Here is a 14945-nt window from a genome sequence, read left to right as displayed (position 1 = left end):
CAGCCCTTCCTCAAGAAGCTGCTCTTAATTCTGAAACTGGGATGCATGCTGGTGGCCATTGCTGACTGGGTACTTTTCTTGTAGGCTCGTGTTGTTGTCTGAGGGCCCTGAGCTAGGCCTGTACAGCCGTTTCCCGATGATGAAATGGGAGAGCCATTTTTATGAAATTTAGATTTACATTCATTAGCCCAATGAAAGCCTTTTGACATATAGGGCATAGTTTGGAAGGAGTCTTTCTCCCACCATTCTTTCATGGCTGGGCGAAATATGCTCTGCAATCTTTTTGAAAATGACCAGATTTCCCACATTTAAAAGTTTCCTTTTTTAGCCTGCGGTCTTTGATTACCTCTTATTGCCGCAGCCAATACTGCCACCTGGTGGTGGTGGAACCTCTGTCCTGGCATGCGTTAATATAGTCTTGTATTGACCCTCCAGCAGCTTTGATAGGTCTTATTGCTTTTTTGCGCTCACTGTTAGCTTGATCAAATGCAAGAGTCAGTAAAATCAAATCTCTAGCTTCAGGGATTTCTATAGTTTTTTGAACACTGTCGGATAATTGAGCTACAAATTCCACAGAAGTTTCATTTACTCCTCGTATGACTTTAGCAAAAGACTGCGTGGGTTTTCCGAGAGCTGAAATTCGTCTCCATGCCACTAAACAAGACGTTTTAACCTGAACAACTGCCACATCATCATACTGCATCTGTCTTTGTGCTCCTGCCCAAGCTTCCCTTCCTAATAATTGTTCTGCAGATATAAGTATCGGAGGATTCTGATTAGCATTCCTCTGTGCTGTCGTGTTAGCCTCATCAGTCCACCAAGTTTTGAACTGCAGAAATTCAGCTGGACTAAGCACCATGCGTGCTAACATTTCCCAATCCCAGGGAATTTACCTACCCGAGCCAGGCCCTGAACTAAGCCAAACGTATATGGAGAATTAACCCCATATTGCACACAAGCCTGTTTCACATCTTTCAGTAGTTTCAAAGGTATTGGTTCATGATGGAACTCAGCACCTCCTGGAGGATTATTTATATCTGGTGGTATTGGTCATACTGTTACTGGAAAGGCAGATAGTAATTACGTGGCTTCAGGGTCCCCCTGTCTAGATCCCTGCAATAAACAGTGCATCACAGGTGTTGGAGGACCTGGGGTAGGCACACACATTTTATTAGTATAAGGCAAAGTGTCTGTCATATCTGAAAAAAATCCAGGAGCTGAGGTCGAGGCAGCCACAAGCGGTGGATCATCAGGTGCAGTAGGTTGAACTGAATATAAGCTAGGAGAAGCACCTGGACGAGATATGTGGAGACTGGACATTTCATTAGTACTGACAGTTCTCTTTATTCACAAAAGGATTGGTACTAGGATGAGGCATAAAGCCAGGAGACTCTTCACCATCCTCAGGTTCCTGCATTTCCTCAGATTCATCCTTTTGCTGCTCTAACTTATTTATTGGCTTAGAAAATATTGTAATTTCTTCTTCCTCATCCTCTTCTGACTGTAAAGGGTCTAATGCTGTGGCTATTTGACACAAAGCCCATACTGAGAGTGGAATAGACTCTCCCTTTTGATATGCTCTACATAAAGCCTTCATTACACATTTCCACTGCTTCAAATTTAAAAGATTATAACCCTGAGGTTGGAACCAGTAGCAATGTTTCTGGACCAATGCAAAGAGCTCCAATAAATCAGCTGTTTTCACAGATACCCCATTAGTTGTTAATAAAGTTTTTAGAACCTGAGAATATTCTTCCAAACATCCCAGTTGATTACTCATAACCCTGATGATCCACGGAAATGTTACCAAAAAGACTCGAGTCAAACTTCTTTGGACAGAGGGCTACAGAGACCCACAGGTTCTATGGTCATGGCAGATGGAGTTCAGTGCCATGTCAGCTGGCCCTTCTTTGGAGTTTGTGTTTCTGTGTGATGGAGCTGGACTCAGATGTGATCTTTTTTCACAATCCTCTCCTGTTACTTTTACCAGAACTGTAGTTGGTGCTGGGGTTAAATATATGCCCTGGGGATCTGAATCTCTGGACTGACCATATGATAGCCAGGCCCTGAGCCTCAACAGACTTCACTCTGGTTTTTTGGACTTACCCCACGCAGCTAACATGGAGTTGAAGAAGGTCAACCACCACACCAGGGAGCCAAGAGTGCCTACAACTGAAAGCAGGAGGATTGCATCCAGCATCCATGTGGAATCTAAGCCCCCTCTTGACATAGATATGGAGTGGACACAACCATTCCAAGGTCCACAGGATGGAGGAATAGCATATGGATTAGAAAGGACTTACTGATACTCTATTCATGAACTATTGTGATTAGTAATTGAAGAAAATGTGGCACTGGTGTGGAGAAAGTGACCATGGTGGCTGCTGGGTGTGGGGAATGGGAGGAAGAGAGGAGATGTGGAGGCGTTTTCAATTCTTGGAGTTGTCCTGGGTGAAGTTGCAGGGACAGTTACTGGACATTGTATGTCCTCCATGGCCCACTGGGTGGACTGGGGGAGAGTGTAAACTCTAATGTGGACCATTGACCATGAGGTGCAGCGGTGCTCAGAGATGTATTCACCAAATGCAATGAATGTCTCATGATGATGGAAGAGATTGTTGTTATGGGGGGAGGAGGGGGGTGAGAGGGGTAGGGGGTATATGGGGACCTCATATTTTTTTAATGTAATATTTTAAAAAAAAAGACAAAAAAAACTTCTTTGGACAACATTCACGACCCTCTTAGGAGCCCTTTCCACTGGTTCCTCGATACTGTTGTGGAAGACACTTCTTCTACCCCACGCTGGGTGCCAGATGTCGGAGACTAGGGCCCAAAGGGTATCGGGAATGAAACAAAGAGAGAAAGGATCAGGGGATCTGTGAGTGGAGACTCATCAGACAAATGTATTGCTTCAGAGGGGCTTCTGTATATACCCCAGCATATATATATGCTTCATGTAGTTAATCATTAATATTGCCTATAACCTATGGAATTCGATCAACTATTATTTCAAGTTACCCATCTGTCCTAAGAAACTAAAAGATCTTATCTTCGAGTACAAAATCTAGATGTTCTATATAACTACCAAGTAAATATGTTCATTATTCTTGTAGCCCATGACAGTTTTGTCCTGCTTGCCCAACATTCCCAACTGCCGAACTCCTTACATTGCAAGCATTACCAGGGAAACAGCATGTCTTTCATATGAGATCATTACGTCTTTGTTTGCAACATCCCTGCCCAATATCCTGACTCTAGAAACTTGAGGGGGCTGAGCAGGTTGGTCTCTTGAGCTCTCCATCTCCCATTCACAGCTTTAAAACACCAGGGTAAATGAAAGTACGTAGATGAATGAACCCGTGCAAACATCTATTTCTTGGGAAAGTTGAGGAAATGAGTCTAAAATCCCTACTGTCTTCTCTGTTTGCACAGAGCTCCTGCATGATATGTCAGTCCAGGGAACCTCTGAGTGCTGGCCAGCATCACATGCTCCCTTTCATGCTCATCCTCCGTGCTTGTAAACTTGGATATCTCCAGCTGCCTTTGCACAAGAAAGATTCTGTTATAAAACAGGCCACGGGGAGCCCGTGTGGCTCAGTGCCAGTGGGTCAGCATCCCACTTAAGAGGTCCTGGGTTCAATCCCCTGCCTCGGTACCTTAAAAAAAAACAAAACAAAACATGGCCATGATGAAGGAATCTCTTATTGAACATCCCTTTGATTAGTGCTTGATTCCAATCAGATGCAGGGTTTCCTACATGGGGTGGGTATGGACTCAGAAGGGAACCTGTGACAAACCACAGTGTAAGTCCAAGCCGTTCACCTAATCCTCATATACCCTTCACCTACCCACCTCTCGGAGAAGTATGGCAGGCTAGTAATGTCATGACGAGAGCCTAAAGTAAACAGTTATTATACATTCCTAGGTTTCCTCAGATTGTGATATATTAGGGTGCCACTGGTATTGGGTGATTGAATGGGAACCAGGGACTTGGATGATTTGACTCCTGTTGCAAACATTGCTAGAATGCCAGTAAGTTGTCTTACCTTGTACCTTGAGAAGCATCATCAAATAAAATGAAAATGTTCTGGTGGCTGCTAAGCCACATGGATAAGAAACTGGCAGTTGCTTGTGAAATGATTTGATGTTAATACAAGTGGTGCTTCAGCTCGTTTCTCCATAAGATGGCATAGGTTTCTTATGGACTTCTTTGGGAATTTTAGTTTCCACTGAGTGGCCTTTGAATGGTACATTCAAATGTCCTTGGGGACAAGCCATTTGGAAGATGTCCTTGATGTACTTAATGAGTGTATTCCACACAATTCAGCCTGAGATTTCCCTCCAGTGGGTATGGATGCAATCCCGGTTCAGATCCTTTGGCTCTCCATTTGTTCCCACCCAACTTTTAGAATCCTGTGACCAAAGTGTTTTCCTGAGTGTGGGACCTTGAACACTTTGTTTCCTAAGTGAAGGCATTTCTCAAGAAATGCTCCCATTTCTCCTTCATCCTATTGGACTAGTGCCCTTGAGTGGCAGTTTGAGTTCTCTTATCCTCTCTTGCCTGTAGCTTGCGCAATCAACAATTCATGGAACCAAGAATTGAAGGCAGGTTTTGAGTTCATGCAAGATTCCCTGTACGTAGTTGCCTTGAAGTTGTTGTTAATTTATCATGGTTGATTTTGTTGATTATATATTTTTTTGTGGGTTAGGTTCATACTATTGTATTTTCCATAGCAGGACATAGCTATGTGTGGCTTATCTATCCCTCAGTTCATGGGAACCCATGCAGTTATTTGTGTTTGAGTGTATATGGTACAGTACTTGTGTACAGATATGAAGATATTACAGATGTAGAGTTTAGCTGTGTTAGGTTTCATTGCATTCTTTATCTGGAAAAAACAATTAATTTTAAAAATATCAAATATCTGGGGATTTCCCTATTTTGGTAAGAGATATAGCAGGTCTCATTCTATGTACATATTTAGCATTTGAAATAGAGTTTTGATTTGCTTAGTTAATTCATGTTATGTTGTTTGAGATTCTGGTATTCCCCATCCTTTGCCTGAGATTTGATTTTCTCCTTGTCGTTGTTTTCTGAGCTGCTTCATTTGTTTCTATTTGTGGCCAAAGTCATTACTAAAGTGCTGAATTCTAATTTACTTGTAGGAAGAATGTCCATTAACTATTGGTTCACCCTATGCACAGCAGTGGTGGAAAGCATGGGCTATGTGATATATTTCTACATCCAAAGTTGATCAAAGTAGGCAGATTGAGAGTTGGGGGCATCAAGTTCCTGAAGCATGGTACCAGCTTTGGTACCCAATAATTGCACACCAGGAGTGTTTTCTGCTAGTGAAGAACCTTCAGTATAACCTGCTTTTATGCCCAAGTGCAGCAGGTCCAAGGATATATCTTAGTATACACACACATGCATAGGTGGTGGAGGTAAATGAAATATACATGCATGAGGGAAAATGGATTTTCTGTTTACCCTTGTCCTCGTGCTCCTGAGTAGTCATGTTTGCATTTGTTTCCTGTACACTTCTTAGGTGGAATTAACATGAATGGAGTCCATGTGAAGGGAAGGCAAATAACCCTGTGTTTACTACCCTCAGATTTAAGGGAATACTGGAAGATCTGTGACCAAGAGTCTGGAGAATTTTGGACATCACTCATTGTGGTAGGCATTTTATATTCCTATGCTAATGATAGTCTCCCAAGAATTGGTCCACCTCCAGGAACCTCTTAGCTGCCATTCACAAATGGCATGCTGAATTTCAGTCCTTGAGTGTCATTGGTCTTCTACATGATCAATGCCTTAGCACTGATAATCCTGTGTGAAGAAATGTTTATAGACATCTACTGTCCAAATGCCATACCTGGAGTTTTATTATTGGGCATTCTGTGACTGGATCGATGATGACACCCTCAATGCATTCCTTGGAAGCTGAACAAAATGAGTGAGAACTCTGTACCGTCTCATCTCATTGAGCTGAGGTCCAGCACATTACCTCTTTCCTATGCACATGTGAGTGAGGAGCAGTTTCCATGTTTTCCCATTCACACTCCCACTGAAAACTTGAACCTTCTATGTCTCTAGACCTCCATTACTAGAAAGATGCATTTTTCCCCTACATGAATACTGGGGTCCCCTGTGATGGGGCTGTCTGAGGGCAAGGCTTCCAAAGCACATACAGGATTAGTGCATTGGTGGGTTTCAATCTAGCCACTGTCTGGTGGCTTTATTGTATGGATGGTGCATGCTGCTGAAGGCTGGGAGAAGGAAAGCTGGTTCAAGGTGTCAGTATTAGTGTTTTACTGAGGCTATGGAATTAGGAATATTTTTTCAGATTTTTATTTTCATCTTGTGAGGAAATGTAAGTGCCCACCATGATGGCATAAATTGAATGGAAGTAATGCTAGGTTGGTTAAAAACCTCTTTGAAGCCCCCTGAATACATTGAAGGAAGCTTAGTATTTTGCTTTGTAATGACAGTGCAAGGAAATCACTCTACTGTGGGGCTTGTGGGGCTCATAAGAAGAAACCAACAAATGTCCTTATGAAATGGTGTATGTCAACATAAGTGGTTCAAGGGCTAGAGATTCTGTGGATTCTCATAGGATTTCTGTGGTTTCTATGGCTTGCCTCATCATGCCTAGTTTTGCCTAGAATGTAAAGTTCTAACATCTGTCTATGGAAGCATTGCAGGGAATTGTGTTCCTTTTCTTCCAGCATACATTCCAGAGAAGTAAACATGACATTTTCCTTATGGGTTTGCAGTGAACCATTGGCCCTCTATTGCAGTATTCCAAGAATTTAGCCTCATAACCTGAAGACCTGGCATGACTCTTGATAGTAGTTTTCCTTAGGGGAGGGTTTTTTTAGTAAAGACCCATTTAACATGCATCTTTACATCAAATGCACTTCAGTAAGATATTTCTTCTTCCATGCAACACTGTCCTGCACCTGTCTGTAGTCCAGTAAATACAGTTCCACAAATGAAAATCAGAATTTAAGTTGATCCAAGAGTAGGTATTTTAGTTGCCTTGTTTTTGTTTTGTTGGTATCTTATCATATTTTTCACATGGCAGAGGGGCAAATAGTAATATCAGAAGATGTGAATGAGTTGTTGTCTTATTTGTATTTTCACTGGACTAGTCCTGATGACATTTGTCTTGATCCCAATTTGGTGTTGTGGTTTGTTATCATACATGTGGGTTTTTCCATGTATGAATGTGGAAGAGAGTGATTAAAGTTGGATGAGTTTACCTTTGTTCTACTGTCAGGTTAGTGCAGGTCATTGATTGTGAAAGTGTCAGTTACTTGTAAATTGCCCCTTTTCCAGTATGACCTTTATCACAGACAACTCATAACGAATTTACCCTATCTTAAGGGTATTGGCCCTGTGACGAGATGTTGACTCAGTTGTGGAGAAATAGTGCATGTCTGGACCAAATATGGAATTTACAGATGGACCCTCTGCTCCCTGGCCAGATATCCCAGATGTGCTTCCACCAATCCCCAAAACATTACTTCCTTGACCTTGTTACCTTCTAGCAAAACATACTTCATTTCTCATGGGTCCAAACATATTTCTGGAATGTTGAAGTATTCATACTATGAGTCACCAGGTAGATTATGAGAAGTTATGTTTCTTGCAGTAGATGGTTGATAGAGGAGAGAAATGTGGCCAATACATCATAGAAAACTCAGAACAATAGACAAATTAATGGTAGAAGGCACCCAGTTTATTAGAAGGTATCCAAATATGGAGTTAGAGGAATTGTATAGTCAAAAGAGGGCTTTTGTCATAGGAAGTTGCACTTTAAATACATGTATTCCAAAATGCTCCCCCCCCCCGCAGCCAAAATACAAGAATGTAGACATCTATATCATCATACATTCATATGTATAAAATATATCCATCAAGAGAAGATGTAAATGATTTGTAGGTGTGGCATGTAAGGCAGTGTAAAAATAAGTTTTGTGCTGGATGCCCTTCATCATGCGCTCTTTTCTCAATCATGTGCTTGTTTTCTGCTCACTTCTCAGGGTGAGATGCCATCAAATGGAAGCCACTTGGATGGAAAGAGTCTACATTTCTTTTAAAAACTGTGGGTGCGTAAACGTCCTTGAAAGCCACATGGCCCTGACTCTTATATAATTTGGTATGTGGCTCATGGAAGCAAAGTTTTATTTTTTGGCAAAATGTAGTGCTAATCTCTAAGGAATACATAAACCTAAAAGAAATTATTTTTTTTTCCATATAAAAACGTCATGCCCAGACACACTCCTTAAATGTTTTGCCTCTTTTCTGCCATCACTGGTATGGCTTAGGATACTCAGAGGACCGACATATTTGCCCTCATGATATGTTCAGAGCCCAACCTGGAGCTTAAAACTTCTAGAATGTAACAATGTGCTTGGATCGATGATGACCCTAACAAGCATTCCTTGGAAAAGCTGAACAAAATGAGTGAGAAATCCCTACTGTCTCCTCTCATCGAACTGAGGTCCAGCATGTTGTCTCTTTCTAGGTTACTACATGAGTGACAGATGTACACATTCCACGGGTTGTCTACCCTCCTGGCCCAGGCCTTTTCACTGTGGAAATCTATTGTCTTCAGAGCACTAGAGGGATGTTTTACACATAGTCCTAGTGAGGATATCACTTTTTGCATTAATTCTCAATGAGGTCCTTCTTACCAGTCAATTGTAAGCTTACTGAATTCATTGCTAGGGATGCTTGAGTGGGAACAGGTATTTGAGACCTTCATGTACCCCTGTGCATTTCTAAGTGTTGGAGATCCGTTTTTGTGTCATTGAGTAACACCTTAGGCAATGGATTTAGCACTATTTCCTTGTTTGTTATTTGGTGAAGTATTAACGTGGCAATGGTGTTTGGGTTGAGTTAATGGAATCATTGACAGGGGATGCTTACAGGAGGTCTACAAGCACTGTGAGAACCCAGTAAAGGTGTTGTTGCTTGTTACTCTACACTTCCAAAGTAATATGGAGGTGGTATGGGCATTGCTGGCCAGATGACGTAGGAAACAGTGTTGCTCCTGAAATGATTGTATGTCTTTACTAGTTGTTTAATAGCTGGATTATCCTCCTGTTACCATAGGTGTTCCATGCAATTCTGCTGGTAAAGGAGGTGTATAGAGGGAGCCCTGTAATGGAATGTTTGAAGTCCACGTGGACGGGAATTTGGTTATATGGCTTTGGTTTATGTATGGTCTATATTCCACAGTTGTTAGTGCCATCCTTCTCTTCTTAGAGCATCACTGTGATCTACCTGTCTTATATTGCTTCTTCATGCCAGTATTTTAGCAACTTTTCCTGAAAGTCTTTCCTGAATCTGGCCATTCCCTTTCACACTTGGGTTCACATCCAAGAAGTGTTTTGTTTTTTCCAAGAAAGGACCCATATCATCACTCCCATTTTTCTCTCTCATGTAGTCAGCTGGACGTTTGACTGATCCATGCTTGTAGGTGCCATGAGGGGTTTGGAATGCACATGTCAAATTACCATGCATCAAACCCGAATTTGAAATCCTCCCAGCGTGATGGTAGAGCTCTAGCAATAACTTGGAGATAGGAGAGCTCTAGCAATACCTTGTCAACATATGCTTGAGATGTTGACTCCTTTGTAGATTCTGGAAGCAATTGCCAATGATTTTGTTTTGCTTCCCTTTAGCTCATGAGGTTCACACTGGAATTACGACTTGTGTTCCTGTAGGGTTCTTTTATATTGGCCTGAGTGTGATACTGATGAAAATGTAGATATGAGGCATTGTTTCCACAACTCTCATGACTTTGAAGCCTGTTGCTTGCAAAACTGCCAGATATTTCAGGATTACCCCATTTCTATTAGTAGAGAGTTTAAGCATGGACAGTTTTTATATAAAAAAATCAATTCCTCGGGTTCTTTCTTGGAGCTGGGAGTTGATGGCTTCTTTGTTATCATGCAGTAGCATGATCTTAGGGTTAGATTTACCTCTATTAGATGTCTACTTCCTGCTCAGGGGCCTACTGTCACGTATGAGCCCCAATCCATCCATTGAATGTTCTTCCCTTGTGTTTGCTTCTTTCCCACCAAGTGTGATTAATTTCTGCTTGAGCCTATAGATATTACTACATCATTGAATTCAAACGCGTGATGAGTGAGAATGTAGAGTATTGATAGGTGTGCTTTCCTGGATTGCACTGGTTGAACATTATGGGGAACATGGCATATGTCATCTCCCCATTTGGTCAATGTCAGGAGATTAATGGTTGAAGGCATAGATTTTTGCTCAATATTTCCACAGTTGGAATCCAGGGAATTGTATTGAAAGCATGCTTCTGAGCAGGAGGTTACACCTTCAAAACCTAAATGTACATATAGAATGTGCACATACTGCTACATACATAATCGTGTGATTCCTCCCCAATGTACATAAAAATAGTTGACATCAATGCAGTGGAGATGTAGCACATAAGCAGTGTAAGATTTGGGATTGTGCTTGTTGTGTGTGATCCTGTGTATGTTTCTGAAGCATGTGTTTATTTTCCCTGCCCTTCTCTGTTGCAGTGGCCTAGGAATGAGTGGCATTTTGAGGAGAAGATTCTCTGCTTATCTTCACACCTGTAGATATTTGGGGTCTCTGAAAGTGCTGAGGACCAGAGCCTTCTGGAAGCTGATAGATGGCTTGGCTGTAAGCCTTTGGTTTTCCTTACCAAACATGTAGCTTTTCTTCCCTGGGGTACATAGACCTAAAGGAACTTTGTCTTTTATGCTCACTGAGCTGTACCAGGGAACCATTCACTCCTTGAGCACCTTGTCTTTTCTCCCTCCTCAATGACCTGATTCTAGAAACTCGAGGGTGCTGAGCAGGGTGGGCTTTTGGGCTCCCATCATCCCTGTCACAGCTTTAAATCACCAGGGTTTATGAAAGTGCTTAGATGGATGAATCTCCCCAAATATATATTTCTTGGAAAAGCTGATCTAAACAAGTCAGAATCCCTACTGTCTGCTGTCCTTGCATGGAGCTCCTGCACGTTGACTCAGTAAAGGAACCTCTGAGTGAGGGGCCACACCATACGCTCCCATCGTGCTCAAATCCATGCGTGTCAATTTGGATGTCTCCAGCCGACTTCACACTAGAAACATTTGGCTTTACACCTGGCTGTGATGAGGATTCCCTTACTGAACATGCCCTTGATGAGGGTGTTATTTCCAGCAGATGCAGAGTTTCCTGGATTGGGCAGGTGTGGACTTGGGAGGAAACCTGTGACACCAGTGTCAGCCCATGCTGATCACCTAATCCTCACATACCCTTCACTTGCCCACCTCTGGGAGAAGTACGAAAGGCTGGTAATGTCATGATGAGAGCCTGAGGTAAAATTTTTCCCTAGGTTTCCTCATATTATGATGTAATTTTTTGGACCAGTTTTATTGGGTTGATGAAATTTAAACCACGGTTTCAAATTTTTTGAAACTTCCTGCAAGCATTGCCCGCATGCCAAAAATTTGTCTGTCTTCTTGTCTTGAGTACCCACATCAAAAGAAAATAAAACTGTTCTGGTGGCTGCTGGACCAGATGGAGATGAAACTGGCAGTTGCTTACAAAATGTTTGCATGTCATTACAAGTGACTTTTTAACTGGTTACTCTCTAAGATGTCATAGGTTTCCTTGAATTTCTATGGGGATTATAGTTTCCACTCAGTGGTGTCCAGAATGGTGTGTTCAAGTTCATGTTGCAGATGAACATTTTGGCAGATTTCCTTGATTTACTTCTGTTGTTCATTCCACACAGTTCAGGCTGAATTTCCCTCCAGTGGGTATGGAAGTGTTCCATTTTCAGATCTATTGGCTCTCCATTTGTTGCCACCCAACTTTTAGAATCCTGTGACCAAAGTGGTTTCTGGAGCATGGGCCTTGAACACTTTGTTTCCTAAGTAATGGTGTATCTCAAGAAATGCTCCCATTTCTCTTATATCCTTATTGGGCCAATACCCTTGTGTGGAGGTTTGATTTTTCTAATCCTCTCTTGCCTGTAGCTGTGCGGCATCAACAGTTTATGGAAACGAGTTGAAGACAGGTTTTCTGTTCATCCAAGATTCCCTATATAAAGTAGCCTTGTGGTTGTTGTTCTTGTTACCTTATCATGGTTGATCTTTTGGTGACATAGTTCATGTGTTGAGGTTCCATCTATTAATATATTGCCAAGATATGTGTGGGAAATGCACGCCTTTCTATATCCCATAGGCAAGAGATGGCTATGTATGGCTTGTCTCACCCTAAGCTCAAGGGAGCCTGTGTAAGTACTTTTTGTTTGGGAGTCTATGTTAGGGTACTTGTGTACAGACATGCAGATGCTACAGATGAAGAGGTTCACGGTGTTGTTTCCTTGTATCCATCAGATAGAAAATTTTTGTTTTGAAAATGCCAAACATTTGGGGATTTCTCTCTTTCAGTAAAAGATATAGGAAGTACCATTTTGATGACATATTTTCCATTTCAAATAGGGTTCTGTATTGCTTAGTTAAGTGCATTTTATTCTTGTTTTTGTGAACATGCTCCTTTCTTGAATGAGGTGTGAGCTCTGTTAGATGAATTTCCTGTTTTGACATTTGAGGTTCTGGGGTCCCTATTCTTTGACTGAAATTTGATTTTCTGCTGATCATTGCTTTCTGAAATTTCATTCATTTCTATGTATGGCCAAAGTCATTGTTAAAACACTTTTAATTCTAATTTACTTTTTGGAAGAAGAATGTCCATTAACTATGGGTGTGCCTTATGTTCAGGAGTGAATTAAAGCGTAGTTCTTTGTGGCATATTTCCGCATCCAATGTTGATCAAACTAGTTGTTGGAAACTGAGACACAGTGGTCTCAGGAGGAGAGACGTGCTGTCTCCAAGGCTATGCTTGCACCCTGAGGAATGCCGTAATTAAGAGTTCCCAGGCAAACAGGATGAAGCTGTTAAAGGCTGAAAGAAAAGATGACCACATAAACCTTTTTAGTAAATAGAACACTTAGACTTTGTACCTTGAGATAAGATTTTTTGAATTCCTTAGACTGTGAGTAAGGATGATGGTTAACTGCTTGTTGCCGCTTATTGTCTCGTGGACTGGGGTATATAGAGAGCCCCTTGAGAATAATAAAGTTGTCTAATGAGTCCCTACTCGCAGACCTCCTGATCCCAGCTCTCTCATTCTTCCTTTCTCTCTCTCTCTCTCTTCCCCCCCCTTTCTTTCTTTCTTTCTCTCTCCTTTTTCTCTTTCTTTCATTCCCGATACCCTTCGGGTCCAAATCTCCAACACTAGTCAGATTGAGAATTGTCGGCATTGAGTTCCAGAAGCACAATACCAGCTTTGGGGTCCAATAACTGTATACCAGCACGTCATTTTTTGTTTTTGTTTTGCCAGTGGAGGAACCCTCTGTATGACATGCCTTCCTGTACAAGTGCAACATGTCTAAGGGTATATCTTACTATACACATACATGCATAGGTGGTGGAAGGAAATTAAATGTAGATGCTTGAAGAGAAACTTGAAATTCTGAGTTTACTTAGGTCCTCAGCAACCTGATTATTGTAGTCATGTTTGTATTTGTTTTTTGCATGCTACTTAGGTTGAACTGGCAGGGAATGAATGCCATGTTACGGGAATGCACTTCAACATGTGTTTACTACCCTGAGATGTAAGGAAATCCCTGGAGATCTATGGTCAAGAGTCTGGAGAATCTTTGTCATCACTCATTGTGGTAGGCATTTCTCTTTTTTTCCTTTTTTCCTAAGCTACTGTTAATCTCACAAGAATAGTCTCTCTCCAGGGACCTCTTAGCTGCCATTCACAAATGGCATGCTGAGATTCAGTCCTTGAGTGTCATTGGTCTTCTCCATGATCATTGACTTGGCACTCATAATCCAGTGTGAAGAAATGTTTACAGACATCTGCTGTCTGAATGCCATGCCTGGCGTTTTAAAATTGGGCATTCTGAGCTGGATCGATGATGACACCCTCAAAGCATTCCTTGGAAGCTGGACAAAATGAGTGAGAACTCTATACCGTCTCATCTCATTGAGCTCAGGTCCGGCACGTTGCCTCTTTCCTACGCGTATGTGAGTGAGGGGCAGTTTCCATGTGTTCCCTTTCATGCTCCCACCCAGTGCAGGAACCTTTCACACACCTCCAGCCCCCGGTCACTGGAAAGATGCAGTTTTCCCTTGGCATGAATACAGGGTCCCTTGTGATGGGGGCTCTCTGAGGGCAAGGCCCCCGCATGCATACAGGGTCTGTGCATTGGTGGGTGTGGAGCTGGCACCTGTTATGTGGCATCATTGTATGGATGGTGCCGGCTGCTGAAGATGAGGAGAAGGAAAGCAGGTCCAAGGTGTCAGGATTCAAGTGGTACTGAGACCACAGAGTTAGCAATATTTTCTACGTTTTCTTTTTCATTTTGTGACATAATGTGGTACAGGGTTGAAAACCCCTTCGAGGCCCTCCAGAGTACATCTAAGGGTGTCATAGCATTTTGCTTCTGTATTGACGGTGTAAGAAAATCATGGTTCCTCAGGGCTTGTGAGGTAGATAAGAAGAAACCAGGGGGTACTGCTCAGGAAATGATGTACGTCAACATTAGTGGCTGAATGGCTACAGTTTCTGTAGATTTTATTAGGATTTCTATGCTTTCTGTGGTTTGCATTGTTATACCTTCTTTTACCTGGAATAGACATGTTCTTAAGTCTAGATGTTTAAACCTTCCAGGAAATTGTCTTCCTTTACTCCTAGTATATATTTTAGAGAAGTAAATATGACATTTTTTTTAATTGGGTCTGCAGTGATTCATCGGCCCTCATTATAATGTTCAAATTTTTTGGACTGTCTAATCTAAATGCCTGTCATACTTCCATATCAGTTTTCCAAATGTAAGTTTTTTTTTAGTCTCACCCATTTG

General features: G+C 41.8%; 2 long non-coding RNA genes and 3 other non-coding genes across 5 annotated transcripts in view; all 5 read left to right on the top strand.

Annotated features, from left to right (window-relative positions):
* The first annotated feature begins 5549 nt into the window (after positions 1-5549).
* LOC139438739 (uncharacterized) lies at positions 5550-10699 on the top strand. Its single transcript, XR_011648506.1, has 3 exons — positions 5550-5680; positions 8053-8118; positions 10576-10699. It is a non-coding gene; the product is annotated as an uncharacterized lncRNA (long non-coding RNA).
* Positions 5911-6001, top strand: LOC111763421 (small nucleolar RNA SNORD116). The gene has a single exon (XR_002796301.1). It is a non-coding gene; the product is annotated as a small nucleolar RNA SNORD116 (small nucleolar RNA).
* On the top strand, positions 8426-8517 carry LOC111763405 (small nucleolar RNA SNORD116). The gene has a single exon (XR_002796285.1). It is a non-coding gene; the product is annotated as a small nucleolar RNA SNORD116 (small nucleolar RNA).
* Positions 10700-13619: 2920 nt separating the features above from the next.
* The window catches only part of LOC139438738 (uncharacterized), a 37279-nt gene continuing 35953 nt past the window's right edge, over positions 13620-14945 (top strand). The window contains exon 1 of the long non-coding RNA XR_011648505.1: positions 13620-13751. This is a non-coding gene — a long non-coding RNA (uncharacterized lncRNA). The remainder of the gene's footprint in view (positions 13752-14945) is intronic.
* Positions 13992-14082, top strand: LOC111763434 (small nucleolar RNA SNORD116). Its single transcript, XR_002796311.1, has one exon. It is a non-coding gene; the product is annotated as a small nucleolar RNA SNORD116 (small nucleolar RNA).

Source organism: Dasypus novemcinctus, chromosome 3, assembly GCF_030445035.2.
Source record: "Dasypus novemcinctus isolate mDasNov1 chromosome 3, mDasNov1.1.hap2, whole genome shotgun sequence".
Taxonomy (NCBI): domain Eukaryota; kingdom Metazoa; phylum Chordata; class Mammalia; order Cingulata; family Dasypodidae; genus Dasypus; species Dasypus novemcinctus.
Note: the sequence above shows the minus strand (reverse complement) of the source record. Positions and strands in the feature narration are given on the sequence as shown.